We start from the raw sequence: 15,378 nt of genomic DNA, 5'->3' as shown, positions 1-15,378 counted from the left end.
CTTGGAGCTCCACCACGGCCCTGCTGCTCTGCCACTGCTGCAGGGGGGTCGCCTGTCACTTCCAGTGGTTTGTATCCCATCCCTCTGCTGAAAGCCCCTGGGCCCCCTCCTCCAGGAAACCCCCACACGTGATGCACGCTGACTCCTGCACTGGGTCTGACAGTGTCGTCCCCCTCCCCAAATTTGTGTCCCCCCAGAACCTGTAACAGGACGTTATCTGGAAACTGGGTCTTGGCCGCTGTAATTAGTTGAGATGCGGTTTGACACCGTGACTGGTGTCCTAACGGGAAGAGGACGCCCAGGGCACCACGGAGGGGATTTCAGGTCAAGCAGAACGACAGGATTTGAGTGCTGGAAGTGCGTTCAGGCTGCAGGGCGTGTGAAGAAATAAAAATAATGACAGTGTCTCCGATGGGAAGAGAAGAAACCCTAAACCCAGCAGAGGGAGCCACACCCAGCCCTCCCGGGGCCCTTCGGGGTTTAATGGGAAACTGCAGACACGTGGGGCCAGAGGGGGCTGAGGGTGTTCAGGGGAAGAGTCAAGGTCCTTGTCCGACCTTGACGGAGAGAGTCTGAAGGCCTCTGCGATTTCCATGTAAGACTCCCTTTAATATTTAAAGCAAAGACGACCCCATCCTCGGAGGCAACACCACCTTGAAAGGATCCTTTGAAACCCTTCAAAGGTAGACCCAGGGTGATTTTGAGGTTAAGAACACTTGTTCGTTCAGCAGACACGGATCCAGGGCGCTGTGGCTGAGCCGCGCGGGGCGGGCGTGTGTGGGTATCTTCCCGTTGCTGCTTTGTCATGACGTGCAGCCCATATGCTGTCTGTTACGCAGCACCCCTGGTGGGTCTGGGCCGGGTCCCCTCATCAGTCACAGGCGGGCTCCTGCAGGGCGTGGACGGATGGATCGTCACCCTAAGTAGGGTAAATAAAGGCTATAAATAGCCTCAAATCAGTTCAAGTTTGACTGCCGATGAGGCAGGAACAAAGCTCTCACTTCTGAGATCCTTTTTTGGACGAAGGGTGTGGACCCTGTATCTTCTGACGGCTGTCCCTTACTGGCCAGCAGGGAGCTTGGGTTGTGGAGTGGACAGTAGGGTGTGGGAGCGGAGACACCCTACCCTAGAGGTCCCTGAAGCTCGCAGAGGAGCGTTAACAGCAAGAAGGGAAGGAAAACATGTGGCTGGAGAGGAAACACAAGCGGGAGAGGCAGTGAGCTGAGGGCTCGGGGTGGGAGGGCAAGGACGTCTCCAGGAAGGGCCCGGCAGGAACGGTGAGGGCCACACAGACGCCCTGCACGGACCGCAGTCTCCATGCAGAGGCCACGGGGAAGGGGTGACCTGTCCCTGGTCCGCGCGCGTACCAGCCCTCTGGTGTGTGTCCTCCAAGCCCCAGACACCACCTGACTCGTCCTCACTCCCTGCAGGGCCAATTCAAACTGAACTGTGGCCATTTTCACTGCCACTGTCGTAAGCGTCGCGCGTGGGCTCCTCCTCCTGGTCTTGAAATCTGGGGCCACACTCGAGCTGGCAAAGTGTGGGAATCTCTTGGTTCAGGAAGGGAACCCACGATATCCCAGAGAACCCTTGGGGCAGGCCGAGCACACCTCTGCTGTTCATCCCCTCTGCACTCACCATCCTCCATTCAGCCCCAAACATCAGACAGACTGAAGATACCCTCGGACGCCTCCAGAAAGGGGAGGTGGCAGACAGCCCCCCAAGTCCGTTCGGTACCTCAGCCCCCAAGGAAGGCAAAACCTGCAGTTTGGATCCATGCTGTTCACAGGCTAATAGCTTGCGGTTCCCCAAACAAAGAGCCGTTGCCATGACAACCGTAGCATCCCAGAGCTCAGGGGCTATTCTGAGACACTGAGCCGTGAGCTCTACCTTTACACGCATCTGATCGGATTGGCTCCGGCAGTGTGAAAGCTCTGCAGCAAGACCCCTGAGCAGCCAGAAGAGGGAAGTCTTCCAGTCTTTCTACACTCACAAAGCCCCCCAGGAGCGGTTTGTGCTCACGAGACAAACGGATGCAGCTGCACCAGACATGGAATGAGCAAAATAAGAAAACGGAAATGGCAGATTTCAGGCCGGAAGTGGCCAGGATCCCTGACCCTTCAGCCAATGGCTTGGGGCAGGTGGGAAATGCTGCACATATCCAAGGCTATTTCATGAGAGACACTGAGCGGGACCACCCGGGAGCTCACTGCCAGGACCCCGATGGAGGGCAGTGCCCATGGAGCCACCATCACGCCTTGCTCTCGCTGTTCTCCCCAGCTTTTTTGCCAGTTCACATAAAACTTTGCTGCTCTCCATGAGCACCTCACAGGATCAGGACACTAACTGGTGACAACAAGAAGACAAAATCGGGTTTGTTCCCAGCATCTGCAACCTGTGGCCAGCCTGACGGGCAAACCGTCCTCCCCAGCACTGGATGGTCCGTGACAGAGACACGTGTGCCCGGAAAGACGGCAGGGTCTGGGGAGGGGGTTGGGAGGCGGGGCTTCAGCACAAGGCCTGCTTGCGATGGAATGAAGAAAATACACGTCTAGACATCTCCCCCGACATTTATCGGGTGCCCACTCTGTCCCCAGCCCTGCAGGCAAAGGACACTCATGACCTTGCTGCCAACCACAGGCGTCCCCAGCTCTGAGCAACAGTGGTGCTATTCTACTGAAGCAGCTCAGCTAAGCAAGTGTTTAGAGGCAAGACTTCCACTCTCGGGGCCACGGGCCTGGCCACCCCAAAGCTCTGACCGCCGCTTAGCCTGGTCCATCCAAACACCGACAAAGACCCTTACCCCCAAGCGTTAGAGAGTTCCAGAAGGACTCAGCAGTCCTTCACACCGGTTTTGGTGCTGTCCAGGATCTGTTCACCTGGCAGAGGGGCACAGATGCTCACAAGTGGAGTCTCAGCACGGCTCCATGAGAAACGAGCAGACTATCGCCTACGCCCCACCCCCACCCCGAGCCCTTGGCCATACAATTCCGTCATAACCCTTCCTCACTGCTGTTTCATCATCTGCTCTGGGCACCGAAAAGGATACTGATGAAGTTGTAACGTGCGTGCGTGCTCAGTCCCTAAGTCACGTCCAACTCCTTGTGACCCCATGGACTGTAGCCCACCAGGCTCCTCTGGTGGGAGAAACAGTGTGACCAGGGATTCATGGGTTCTCCATGCCATTTCCTCCTCCAGGGGGTCTTCCCGACTTGGGGATCGAACCCAAGTCTCTTGCATTTCCTGCAATGGCAGGTGAATTCTTTACCACTGAGTCACCTGGGAAGCCCTAAATTTGCAAAAAAAAGGAGCAAAGTACAGTGTTCTGAGCACTTTTCCCCCTGAAGCACATCTATGTCGAATCTGTCTTCCACTTGGTGGAAAAATCTACAAGAAAGCTGGGCCCATGATGGACGAGAGGTAGAGTGGGGAGACCTGGGCTGGACCCCGACCTCACCCCAGCTGACAAGCGATTGAGCTATCTGGACCAAATTTCCCCAGGAACCACCTACTGTGCCCAGCACCGTGTCACCTGCCTTTCTCTGGCGTAGCATCCTTTCCTGACCCCGCTGGCCGCAGGATAACCACAGAACATAGGACTGGCCGCTGGCCAGTGATGAATGAAGATACCACAGTTTAAGACAAGGGCTGGTCCTGCCCCCAGCCCGGGTCCAGCCGCATCCTGCCCCAGCCACTTCCCAGGCCACAGTATCTGTCCTGTCTTCCCTTTCCAGACCCCTATAGCCCTCCCTAGAAGACACTTTCTGGGGCTACTTATGGTCCTTTTCCTGGAGACACCCCCACCTGGGTGGCCTCCTTGGTCAGTGTAGCCTGATGGCCCCGGAGATGAGTGCAAACTGGTGTCTGTTTTGTGCCTGGACCTGGATGACTAAGGACCGGACACTCGTCACCCACAAGCCAAGACGGGATGACTTTTATCTTCTTCGGCCTCATTTTTGCGCACCTGCTGCTCCCTGAGCTCCTCAACGTGCCCCTTCCAGCTTGGCTAAAATCGACACTTCTGTGCCCACGTGGACGGCTTCTTCCTTCTCAAAAACCACCTCAGCGCCTTTCCGCTCAGGCTCATTAAACCCAGAATAGAAACCTTCTCTGCATTCAGTTGAATTCCACCCCACATAGTCTTCCAAACCCTCGGCCCGCGTATGAGGCTCAAATGCTTGTGAAGCCCCAAGGAACTTCAAGAAAAGACGCTTGGTTCTGTCTATTTGAATCCAGGCCTAGTCACGAGCATTGGGCACAGCCATGGTGCAGAGTGCAGAGAGCACTCATGTCTGCAGGGGCTGCTGAGATGGGAGAGACGCTCAGGGCTCCCCCAGCATCTCGGGGACGAGTCCAGATAGATAGAACCCACATCCTTCTGGCACTTGGCCTAATGCTTTTTCCTGGTCTCCCTACACAGCCGCCTTCACGCCTTCATGACAAGGAAGCTTCCTGCACCTATTTCCTGACATAGCTGAGATGGACATGCTCCAGGTAGTTCTACGCAACAAAGTCCAAAAATTCCAGGCTGCGCGTACTTCCCTAAAGGCCACATGGGGCTTTGCCAGGCTCGCTTGGGACAGATGGGTCCTTAAAATCAGGACACGGGGGCGGGGACCCCCTCTGCGGGCATCAGGATGACGGCCCATCCTGGGCCTTGTCTGGGGTCCTGTCACCACTCCCAGACCTGGTGAGTCAGGGACCCCGCGATGAAAGGACGTAGGTGAGGGGTCAGGGTGGAGCGGAGCCCGGATGGGACCCTGCACTCTCGCCGTGGCGGCAGAGGAAGGTTCCAGGGCTTGAGGCTCGCCAGATGTTTGGGAAGCGGCCGCCCACTGTGCGCCTGCCTGCTCGCCACCTGCTCTATCGTCATTCAGCAACGATGTGCCAGGCAGCTCTGCAGGGACAAGTCCGGTCCCAGGAGCTGTGGATGGGGAGGGTCCAGAGCCTGCTCTTGGGGCTCCCCATTCAGTCCAGGGCACCATGCACCCTGACTTCTGGGAAACAAGCTTCTACTCTGAATGGGCTTTCCAGGTGACTGGAGACATTTAAGAATCCACCTGCAATGCAAGAGACCCAGGTTCGAGCCCTGGGTCGGGAAGATGTCCTGGAGTAGGGAATGGCAACCCACCCCAGTATTCTTGACTAGAGAATTCCATGGACAGAGAAGGCTGGGTAGCTACAGTCTGTGGGGTGGCAAAGAGTCGGACATGACTGAGCGACTAACACACTCACTGAACACTGAAGGAGACGGTGGGGGGCGCCTGCTGGGAGACCCACAGGGAAGGCGGAGGTGACCCATGGAGGGGGCTGGGTGCTGCAGGGAAGCTCGCGGCTTGGACAGAGGGTGGCGGGCGGATGGGCAGCCGCCGTCTGATCTGCGTGGAAGGGCCTGGAAGAGAAGGCACACATGCGGGGGCCACGGAGGAATTTTCACCAGGAGGAGAACGGGTCTTCTTAGGGAGGCCTGGGGGTGTGGGCCAGGGCAGCTCGAGGGCCCTGGTCTGGCTGGTCCGTCCACCCACAGGGGTGCCCCGGGCAGGTTGAAATGACTCAGTGCCCAGGGCCGTGGATTGAGCAGCCTCCTGAGAGCCCTGTTCCCCAGAATTGCAGGTTCCCATCCCCAGAAGGTGAGGCCACCTGGTGGGGTCCCACTGCTTCCTGTCGGGGGGGTCTTCCCGTCCCCCCACTCAGGCTGGGCCCACAACCTTCCCGGGCGGCCTGGGTTCTGGAGGCGTTTACACAGACTCCTTCATATGGAAGTCCGGGTTTCCCTGGGGTCACCAACTGTCACCCCTCAGGGGACAATTACTTCCCCAAACACCTTGGCCTTCTAAGCTCTCACTGTGAAGATGGGGAAGGGGTGAACAAATCTTAAGATGGGGCGCATCTCCCAGGAGACTGGCCTCGTCTCCTCCCAGGAGGCCCTGCCAGACTTTCTCTCCGGACGTGGGGATCGAGGGTGGGCAGGGACTTCCAGAACCTGGTCTCCCTCCGATGTACTGGTCCCTTCGTCCATGACACAGACGCGCTTAACTCACATTAATGGGGGGTCTGGAAACCACCCCCAGAGGGACACCCTGAGACCAGGCTTGGGGGACAGGTCAGCCGACCTGGAGGAGATGGAGGAGATGGGGGAGGGGGAGGAGAAGGGGTTGCTCCCTGGAAAGAAGTGGGGAGCCCCAGGGATGGGCAGGTGGGGGCCGGTGAGCCCAGGGTAAACGGCACTGCTGTTCATCCTAAGGCCACTCACTCCGTGTATCTCGGAGCAGCCAGGAAACCGGTTTTCCTGGATAAAATGGCTCAGATAAAGACACCAGGCCGGAAGTGGCTGGGGGTGGGAGGCTGCTCTCCTTGGAAGGTTTCATGGCCACCAAGTAGGCTCTGGGATGGGACCTGGTAACCTGGAGTCATCAGGAGACAGGACAACAGGGGTCAGGCAACGGGGCTGCTGTATGCTGAGGGGCGTGGGCTCGGCCGGCAGAACCCAGACACACCGGTAAAGTCGACCAAGAGCACGGGCCGGGGGCCGGGGAGGACGGTGCCCTCGGGGCCCCCCTGGAAGGGGCAGCCTGGCCTCGGGGAAGAGTGCCTCTGTGCCAAGCTTTGGGGAGCCACCTGCTGACCCCCCAGGAGGCAGGACTGCAGGGGAACAGCAATGTGGGGGACAGGTCCAGGAAATGAAGTGGTGAGGAGAGAGATGCACAAAGGCTGGGGGCCAGCGTCATGGTGGGTAGGGCCCAGGTGAGGCGGGGTCCGGTCCAAACCCCAGCTCCACGTGACCTGGACATGGAACGCACGTCTGCGCCTGAAGCCTCACTCTCCTCACCTGTAAAATGGGGATAGCGCCACCTCCCTGGCAGGGACCACACGAAAGCACTGAGTCCAAGCCAGGCACGAAAAGGCAGCGAAACAGCATGTTTCTGCCATCGAGATCAAGACAGGTGGCCTGTGGCCTCCTCCTCCAGGAAGCTGTCCCAACTCTACAGCCAATTAGGATTCCATGGCCCCCTTAATGCTGACTCCAGCCCCTCCCTACTCCCTCCCACAGGCCCAGACATTCTCCATCTTTAAGGGAACTGGCCACCCAAAGTCCAGTCCTCCAGCTGGGACACAAAGTCCTGGCCCTGACTGTGTCCAGAACCCGGCCAGGGCATCTACCGGGAGGGCGGTCGCGGCGGGAGAAGAATGACGTGGGGGAGAAAGGCCCAGAGGGCTGGGGGCAGAGAGGGGGCAGGGAGGGGGCAGGGAGCGGGCAGGGAGCGGGCAGGGAGGGGGCAGGGAGCGGGCAGGGAGCGGGCAGGGAGCGGGCAGGGAGGGGGCAGGGAGCGGGCAGGGAGGGGGCAGGGAGGGGGCAGGGAGGGGGCAGGGAGCGGGCAGGGAGCGGGCAGGGAGGGGGCAGGGAGGGGGCAGGGAGCGGGCAGGGAGCGGGCAGGGAGCGGGCAGGGAGGGGGCAGGGAGCGGGCAGGGAGCAGAAAGCAGCTGAGAGACTCAGCCTGGGCCCCAGGCGAGCCTCCTCCCCTCTGGGACCTGCAACCAGGGCAGAGTCGCAGAAGGAGAGGACCGGCCTGCCGGGGCTGCGCTGGGCCCTGGGGCAGATGGGAAAATGATGAAGGGTCCCAGGCGGCAGGAGGCGGGCGAGCACGGACTCGCCACCACCCGTGTCCAGCCACCATGCACCTCACCCTCGGGAAAGGTGTCTGTGCTCGCCCTGTCCACTCCCTGCATCCCGGCGTCCCTGTGACAGGCAGAGGGCCCTGGATGGGGACCCCAGGTCACGGGGTCAGAGGCGGGCCCTTGGGTTAGAGACCCCCTGGCTGGAGAACAGCCATCCTAGCCGTGCTGCGGGCAGAGGACCAGACCTGTGGGGGGTGCAGCGCTCACGGGCACTTGGGGATGGAGGGCAGCCTTTCAGTGGGAAGGCAGGGGCAAGGCAGCCTGCGGTCAGCTGCTGCCCCGACCTGTGCCGGGACCACCCCCTCAACCCCGCAGCTGTGGTTCCCACACAGGCTGGTGTCCACCTGGGTGGGGGGCCTTGGGGACTGTGTCCTTAGTTGGGGGGTGGGAAGATTTACTTGTCACGGGGTGGGCAAGGGCCAGACTCCTTAAATGTCCAGCTGTCACAGGACAACTGGATGAATTATGAATGATCACCAGACATTCGTGTAGATGCAAAGCATAAACCGAATCCCCCAACTCCAACTCACAGACAGATCCTTTCACATAGGTATTTGCAGAATTTCTCCCAAAACGCAAACGCCACGTAAGTGAAAGCACGTATGTGGTGTTTGGTTCAGAATTTTGCTAAGCGGAACACACGATGCCAGGTAAACCACAGGGGCTGGCAGGGCCCTGGGGATGTCCCAGCTGCCCGGGGTGGGGTGGGGGGACTCTGGGATTTGAGGGCAAGTGCGCTCGGAGGGGGCCGGTCCCCGCCCCCACACTGGGCCCCCCTGCGTGGGACGCTCTCAGGGACACACAGGTCACTGCCCACCCGTCCCTCTCCGCTTCCTGTTCCTGGGCAGTCAGGATGCTGTGCTGATCTTTACAAATTCCGCGCGCGTTAGGTTATCTCATCTGTGAATCTCACTGGAGGACCCTGAAGGTGGGGCTGCACCGTGCAGGCTGTCAAAGGCGCCAGGGCCTCGGGGGCTCAGGGCCGGGCTCACCTTGAACGGAGTCTTGCAGAGACTGTGTGGTTGAGGCTGCGGAAGACGGGGGACTGCCGTTTTTCCTCGTGGGACAGAGCAGGGGAGGGGTCTTCCCCAGGGGCCCACACAGCTGAGGACTGGGAAGCAGAGAGCCCGGAAAGACTCTGGTTTGGGGACCTGTTCAACCCAGACAACGAGAAGCAGTAGCTGCGTGTGGGCCGCTGGGCGGCTCCTCCAGGCACCTCTGGTGGGATAGGCGCTCTGCTCTTGTCCCCTGCACGGGGGACGCTGTGCTGGGGGATGCGTCCCCAGGCTGGCCTGCCTCCAGAAGCATTCCCAGGCCGTTTGCACGGGAAGGGGTGGCTTGGGAGGCCTAGGGGAGCCTCAGAGGCAGGACACCAGCAGTGTGTGACTTCTATACGCACGCTGGGCACAGGAGGTCAAGGCCGTATGGCCGCGGCTATGCCCTCTCGGGACTGAGACAAGCGTCCCCGGAAGGCCGGCAAACACAGCGTCTGGGACAGACCGAGGCCACCGTGCATCCCGAGTTGGACGCTCACCGGCCATCAGCCACCGGTGAAAACCTCATCCCAACGGAACTCAAGAGCGACTGGTGCACAGGGTCACAAGCGGGCAGCAGCTACCTCCCAGGATTTGGGGATAATTCCTGCACCTGATGGTAAGCGCGGGGGAGGGGAGCCACAGCAGCAGACACATGACCGCAGCCCGGAGGAGGAGGACGGCGGAGACCCCGGCGGTGGACGGGACTCGGCACACAGGGAGCCACGCGCCCACGGGTGGCCAGGCAGCCAGCACGGGCGGCCGGCACGCGCGCCACAGCTCCCCTGGCCCCGAGAGGGAGGCGACACGGAGCAGGATGAGCCGTGACGGCTGACGGCGGGCTGCTCACATCCGCTCAGCAGCCGCGTCTGCTGGGGCTCCATCACACCTCCTCCCCTCAGCAACGTGCTTTGAAAATATTCTCTGGGAATGTGGGCTGCAGCTGTGATGGCCACACCGTCCCGGGGAACAGACCAGCCCGGGGAAGCCTTGCTCCTCACTCCCTGGAGAGGAGACACACAGCAGTGCTGACCCCAAACGAGCCGATCTGATGAGATGAAGCAGGTTAGAACGCTGGGTTTTCCCAGGACCTGCTGGCTCTCCAGGCAAACAAAGGATGCCGTGTTTACTTAATACCACTGTCTACGTCTCATGGTAAGTGGCACATTTTACAGCCCGAAAGCCAGGAAACCTGATTACTTCTTTCAAATCGGATCTATTTTATTTCACAGCAGGTGACAGCTACCAAACAGGTATTTTTTTTTCCTTCAAAGCATCATGGCTCCGTATCAGCATGGATTTTACATTCTCATACATAAACACACAGCCACACACACACACACCCAAAATAATGCATTAACAAATCTGTTTGAAAACACCACCCTCTCTTCATCATCTATACATATCTAAAGCGTAATTACATAGACACTCGGTCTCGAAACCTAGCAACAGTATCCAAGCGATCCTCGGGCGGCTCATCAGACACCCAAACTCACACATCAGCTCAATGGGCTTCATTTAAAAAAAACCAGAACCTCTCGCTTCTCTCCCCCGTAGCTGTGGAAGGACAAGATATAGGAAAACAAACCTTGTTCCGCTGAAGAAGAACAACCCATGTCATTTAATCCATCTGACAGTGCATGTCCCCATAGAGCCAGGCAGAAACAAAAATAACAAAGGTGATAAAAAAAAAATAGGTTATCTCAGTCCAAAGCTTATCAGCTTGCAACACGCTTAATCTTTGCATGACTATTTCGGACTCGAGCTCCCCAGCTCCCCGACAGCCTTGCTTTGGGGGACCTCCATCCCACAGAAGCCATCGCAAACGCTCGATGGCAAAAGCTTTTAAGACCTGCTGGGCTCATGGACTCAGCCGCAGCTCAGCTGTGGATCACAACAAGCAGGATTAACTTTGGTATTCACGGTCGCTTTTAAACCATCACTTTCTCCGAGTGGGCAAATAAAACCACCCAATGGAGGTCACAATTAATTTTTTAAAAGAGGGAGGGAGTTGTTTTTTTTTAAAAAAAAAAAAGAAAAAAATTGCAGCACAGCACCGGTGAGCAGCAACCTGCACGCTGGCCGGGTTGTGAACAGAATGCTTCACGACAAGATGCAATCTCTCTTTTAAAGGGATAGGGTGGCATCCACTCGGCGAGCCTGAGCCACTTCCGGATTCCGCAGACCTCGGAGGGCCCATTCATCAGCTCACTGTGACCCGACACGTTTAGTGTCCTCCCCCCAACGCCACACCAGAACCTCTAAAGTACCCTGATTTCTCGGCGGGACACTTCTGTGTCTAGAAAACAGGCTCCACGGCTTGAGGTAGGGGGAATACTTGAGCAGTTCAAGGGACTTTTCCAGGAAGGCACCTCATTGGGCTATAGGCAGAAAGTCAGCAACATTTTAATGGACTCATTTTGAAGAGTCAAAATCAACCCCACGCCCAACTTGGAATCCAGGGATCCTTCCACCATGCTTTATCTCCAAAAATTCAACCCAACACCACGGAGGCAATGCTGAGTCTTACCTTTATCTCTTCTGAGTGCAGGATCGTGACACGCAAAGCTGGGTCCCCCAAAACACTGCCCCAGCCCCCACTGAGCCCCACCACATGTCTGACAACCCTGGCAGCAAGCACCACGGGCTGGTCCTGGCAGAGTAAAGAGCCCAAAGCCTCAGATGCAGGACCGGAGACCCCACTCTGCTGTGTGCCTTCTACACCACGGTGTAGCTCAGAAGTCAAAATCTGCTGAAGATCATAAAGTAGAAAGAAGCCCCCGCCCACCCTTCCCCAGCACCCCACCATGATTTCCAAGGCTGTGGCAAATGGCCCCTGGAGCTCCCCCCGCAATCATACCAGACGCCTACCACGCAAGAGTCTGGGGCAGACAAAAGGTCACCCTGACCCAGACAGACGGACAGCACGCCCACAGGTCACGGAGGAGGTGGGGTCCGGAGCTAAGACACTCACAGAAGCTGGAATGGGAAAGCCACATAGCCACAGACCTTCACACACGACCCACCAGAGACCCCCAATCTCACACAGCCCCAGAGTGACCCGCTGTGGGCAGAAACACAGCCCCCACGCCCCACACGCCCCGCTTGTCCCGTGCTCCCCACTCAGACCATGCTCAGGGAGATCAGGGCCTTACACTCCAGCAAAGGCACCCAACCCAGCACCAACGTGCCCACGAGACTCGGGTCCTCGACTGCAGCTCCAGGTGCCACGAGGCCAGGATTTTATGTTGAGGAGAGAGAGCGGGGCTGAAGGTGGAGTGGGCACACTGGCAGAGGGAGGGGTCGCCCACTCAGCTGACAGGTACCAAGGCCCCACTGTGCACCAGGCTTCCCCGGCGGCTCAGCGCTAAAGAATCGGCCTGCAATGCAGGAGACCTGCAGGACACACAGGTCCCATGGCTGGATTGGGAAGATCCCCAGGAGGAGGAAATGGCAAGCCACATTAATATTCTTGCCTGGGAAGTCCCGAGGACAGAGGAGCCTGGCAGGCTACAGTCCAGGGGGTGGGGTCACAAAGAGTCGGGCATGACTGACCGACTGAACAACCCCATGCAGCAGACAGGGAACAGTCCCGAGGGACAGTCAGACAGACCCGAGGGACAGTCAGACCGCGAGTGGCCTCCAGTCCCGAGGGACAGTCAGACAGACCCGAGGGACAGTCAGACCGCGAGTGGCCTCTAGTCCCGAGGGACAGTCAGACAGACCCGAGGGACAGTCAGACCGCGAGTGGCCTCCAGTCCCGAGGGACAGTCAGACAGCACCGTGAGTGGCCTCCAGTCCCGAGGGACAGTCAGACAGCACCACGAGTGGCCTCCAGCAGGCTGGCGGCAGCCCTGGATCCTGTGTGTGCGCGCTTAGTCACTCAGTTGTGTCCAACTTTTTTGCAACCTCATGAACGGCAGCCTGCCAGGCTCCTCCGTTCATGAAACTTCCTAGGCAAGAATACTGGAGTGGGTTGCCAGGTCCTTCTCCAGGGGATCCCGACCCAGGGATTGAGCCCAAGTCTCCTGCATTGGCAGGTGGGTTCCTCACCACTGAGCCACCTGGGAGCCCCTGCAGTGCCTGTACCCTAGTCCTAATCCTACTGATTCTGACGACCCCTCTGCAGCCCCAGGCCCAGCCTCAAGCCGTCTCCCAAGTGTCCTCCTCCAACGCCCACCCTGCCCTCTCAGCCCATCTGGGGAGCAGAGTTCAGCAGACAGATACGCAGCTCTGGTGACCACAGAGTCCTGAGCCAGGACCAGGGGAGCAGAGAGCTTCCTGCAGGGCGGGACTTCCTGTCAGTGGTCTGGACCCAAGAACCCTCTTCCCTGCCTCTCCTTCCCTCCATCCGCTTGTCCAGCCCTGGTTCCAACACCAGCCTCTGCGAAGACCCCCCGAGCTCCCCGGCCCCAGCCTGCACTGCTGCCTGAAGCTCTCAAGTGTGACCCTGTTTCTGTGGGTACACAGGGAGATGGGGAGCCTGGCGGTGAAGAGCCCAGAGCCCCCCAGAGTCAGATGGGCCTGGCTTCAAAGCCTGGCTCGGCCCCTCACTTGGGACACGGTTCTGGGGGACTCCTGCCTGTGAGATGCCCCTGGACCCTGCCCACGCCCCCTGGCGCTCTGCGTGACCCCACAGGCACTGCACCGCCCAGAAGAGGGTCCTCCCCAGCACAGAGCAAGCCTGAACCAACAGGAACTTGAGGCGGTGGGTAAACACACCAGTGCCCTAGGGTGAGACGAGATGACCCCCTGGGGTCCTGACAACACCTGGCCTCAGCTGCCTGCAGCACCTGCTCACCAAAGCACCAGGTTGGCCTCCTGTCTGCCTGGAGTTATTCGGTGCTCCCGCCGCTGTCTGGCACCCCCTCCATGGCAAACCACCCCTCACATCCTTGTTCCAAGGTCTGCTTCTGGGCAAACCCGACCCAAATGCCATGTGTCCTACATCAAATCTGTCCTCGGTCACACAGAGACAGCAACACATCCTTGGAGGAGCGACGGACCATGAGATGCTGGGCATGCAGGCTCAGCAAGGGTCGGATGTCTGCCTGGGGTTATTCATCCACCCAGAGGCAGGGGGGCTCTCGGAGGCAGGGGCTACAGACCCCCGCAGAGGACTTAGCAAGACCCACTCGGGGCACAGGACAGGGCCAGACCCTTCCCGCCACACACCCAGCATCCGGCCCCACCGGTAACAAGGGCAGATGGAAAGCTGGGGTGGCCACAGGGCACAGAGCAAACAACGAGTTCAAACCTAGAGGTGAGACCTCAGGACGGATTTACTGTGAGTCTGAGAATGAACGCACCGAGTGACGTCTGCCCCCGTGAAGGACCTGCAACCTCTCTGCGAGGTCTTCGACAGAACCCACTTAAATGGCACAGTTTGCTAGTTCACAGTCAGAGACGCTGAGTCAGACAAGTCAGAGAAAAGAAGAAGCCTTTTTCCGTGGCCCCCTCCCTTGGAGATGCTGAAAGGACCCGGCGCGGGAGCACAGATTTCCTGTACTAACATTTCCCTTTAGGACACACCGGGGAAAGGCCCCGGCGCAGGTAACAGAGCATGGGCTGGTAGTAAACGCCACCCCCCTTTCTCCCAGAGCCCCGGGCGTCTACACAGGTGCAGCAGGAAGGCCTCCAACCTCACTCCCCACAGCTGGAACCATGGATGTCACACGTGCCTGCCGTGACCATCCCATCTCTCGACAGGGCAAGCCCTCACAGTTTAAAGAAATCATTGATTGGAGTGGGTGAGTGGTAATTAAGATGTGTTCTCCCAACAAACAGGTATTCTTCTTATAATAAGAAGATATGTTTGTTGAGAGGCGTTTACATCCCAGATAAGGAACAGGAGAGACAAGACAGAAACCTCCTCGATCTGGGTTTTAAAATCGGCACTTTTTGAGTTCGTGACTGGGGCGAGGAGGGGAGTGAATCTGTAGGGCCGGGCTGGGGGGACGGGAGGCAGAGTCTCTAGTTTCTCCTGTCTCCCTCCCGAAGCCAGCCGGGGTAAGGAAGCCCCTTCACGACTCAGGGGAAATCAGGATGGTAGCCCCAAGTTTGTCACCATTGCAGGAACTCAGAGATCCTGGATCCCTGGGATCACTAACCACCCTGGGGTCATGGGCGGGGCCTGATACCGCCTCCTGGCAGTCTGCCCCGCTCGACAAGAGTTCTAATTCCCTTCATGGCAACTGGTATTTGTGTACCGCTCTCTCGTATTAGGGGGTGGTGGGAGGAGAAGAGTTGGGAGGGCTCAGCTCATCCTCTAAAGTACTTTGCAGACATGAACTCATCCATCTGCATAGTGTCCTTAGGGAGATGCTGACGCAGCCCTGCAGGACGCCTGGATCTCAGAGCAATTAGGAGGTTTGGCCCTGGTTCGCAGGAGGACTCGCATCAACATCGGGTGCAGGAGGCCCCGATGCTCGGCACAGGGGACCGGACGAGGTAAGCGAGACATCCAGCTCCACATCCTTGTGTGATTCTCGAGGCAGCTGGGTGCCCGCCAGACATTCGACACGGAAAAGACCAGACAGCCAGACACACGGGATCGCTCACCCCCTCAGCGCCCAATACGGGGGGAATGATCCAGGCAACAAGACACAGGTCACCTGGCGACTTCTCCAGGCGCCCTGGAGTCCCGCGGCCCACCCCTGGATGGGAT

The 15,378-nt window shown here is 58.7% G+C and overlaps 1 protein-coding gene across 8 annotated transcripts in view; it reads right to left on the bottom strand.

Moving 5' to 3' along the window:
- SHANK2 (SH3 and multiple ankyrin repeat domains 2) overlaps positions 1 to 15,378 on the bottom strand; it is a 563,601-nt gene that overhangs the window by 337,574 nt on the left and 210,649 nt on the right. The gene's annotated exons all lie outside the window — the stretch shown is intronic.

Source organism: Moschus berezovskii, chromosome 25, assembly GCF_049115385.1.
Source record: "Moschus berezovskii isolate FMDL1 chromosome 25, NW_MosBer_1.0, whole genome shotgun sequence".
In the NCBI taxonomy this organism is placed as follows: domain Eukaryota; kingdom Metazoa; phylum Chordata; class Mammalia; order Artiodactyla; family Moschidae; genus Moschus; species Moschus berezovskii.
Note: the sequence above shows the minus strand (reverse complement) of the source record. Positions and strands in the feature narration are given on the sequence as shown.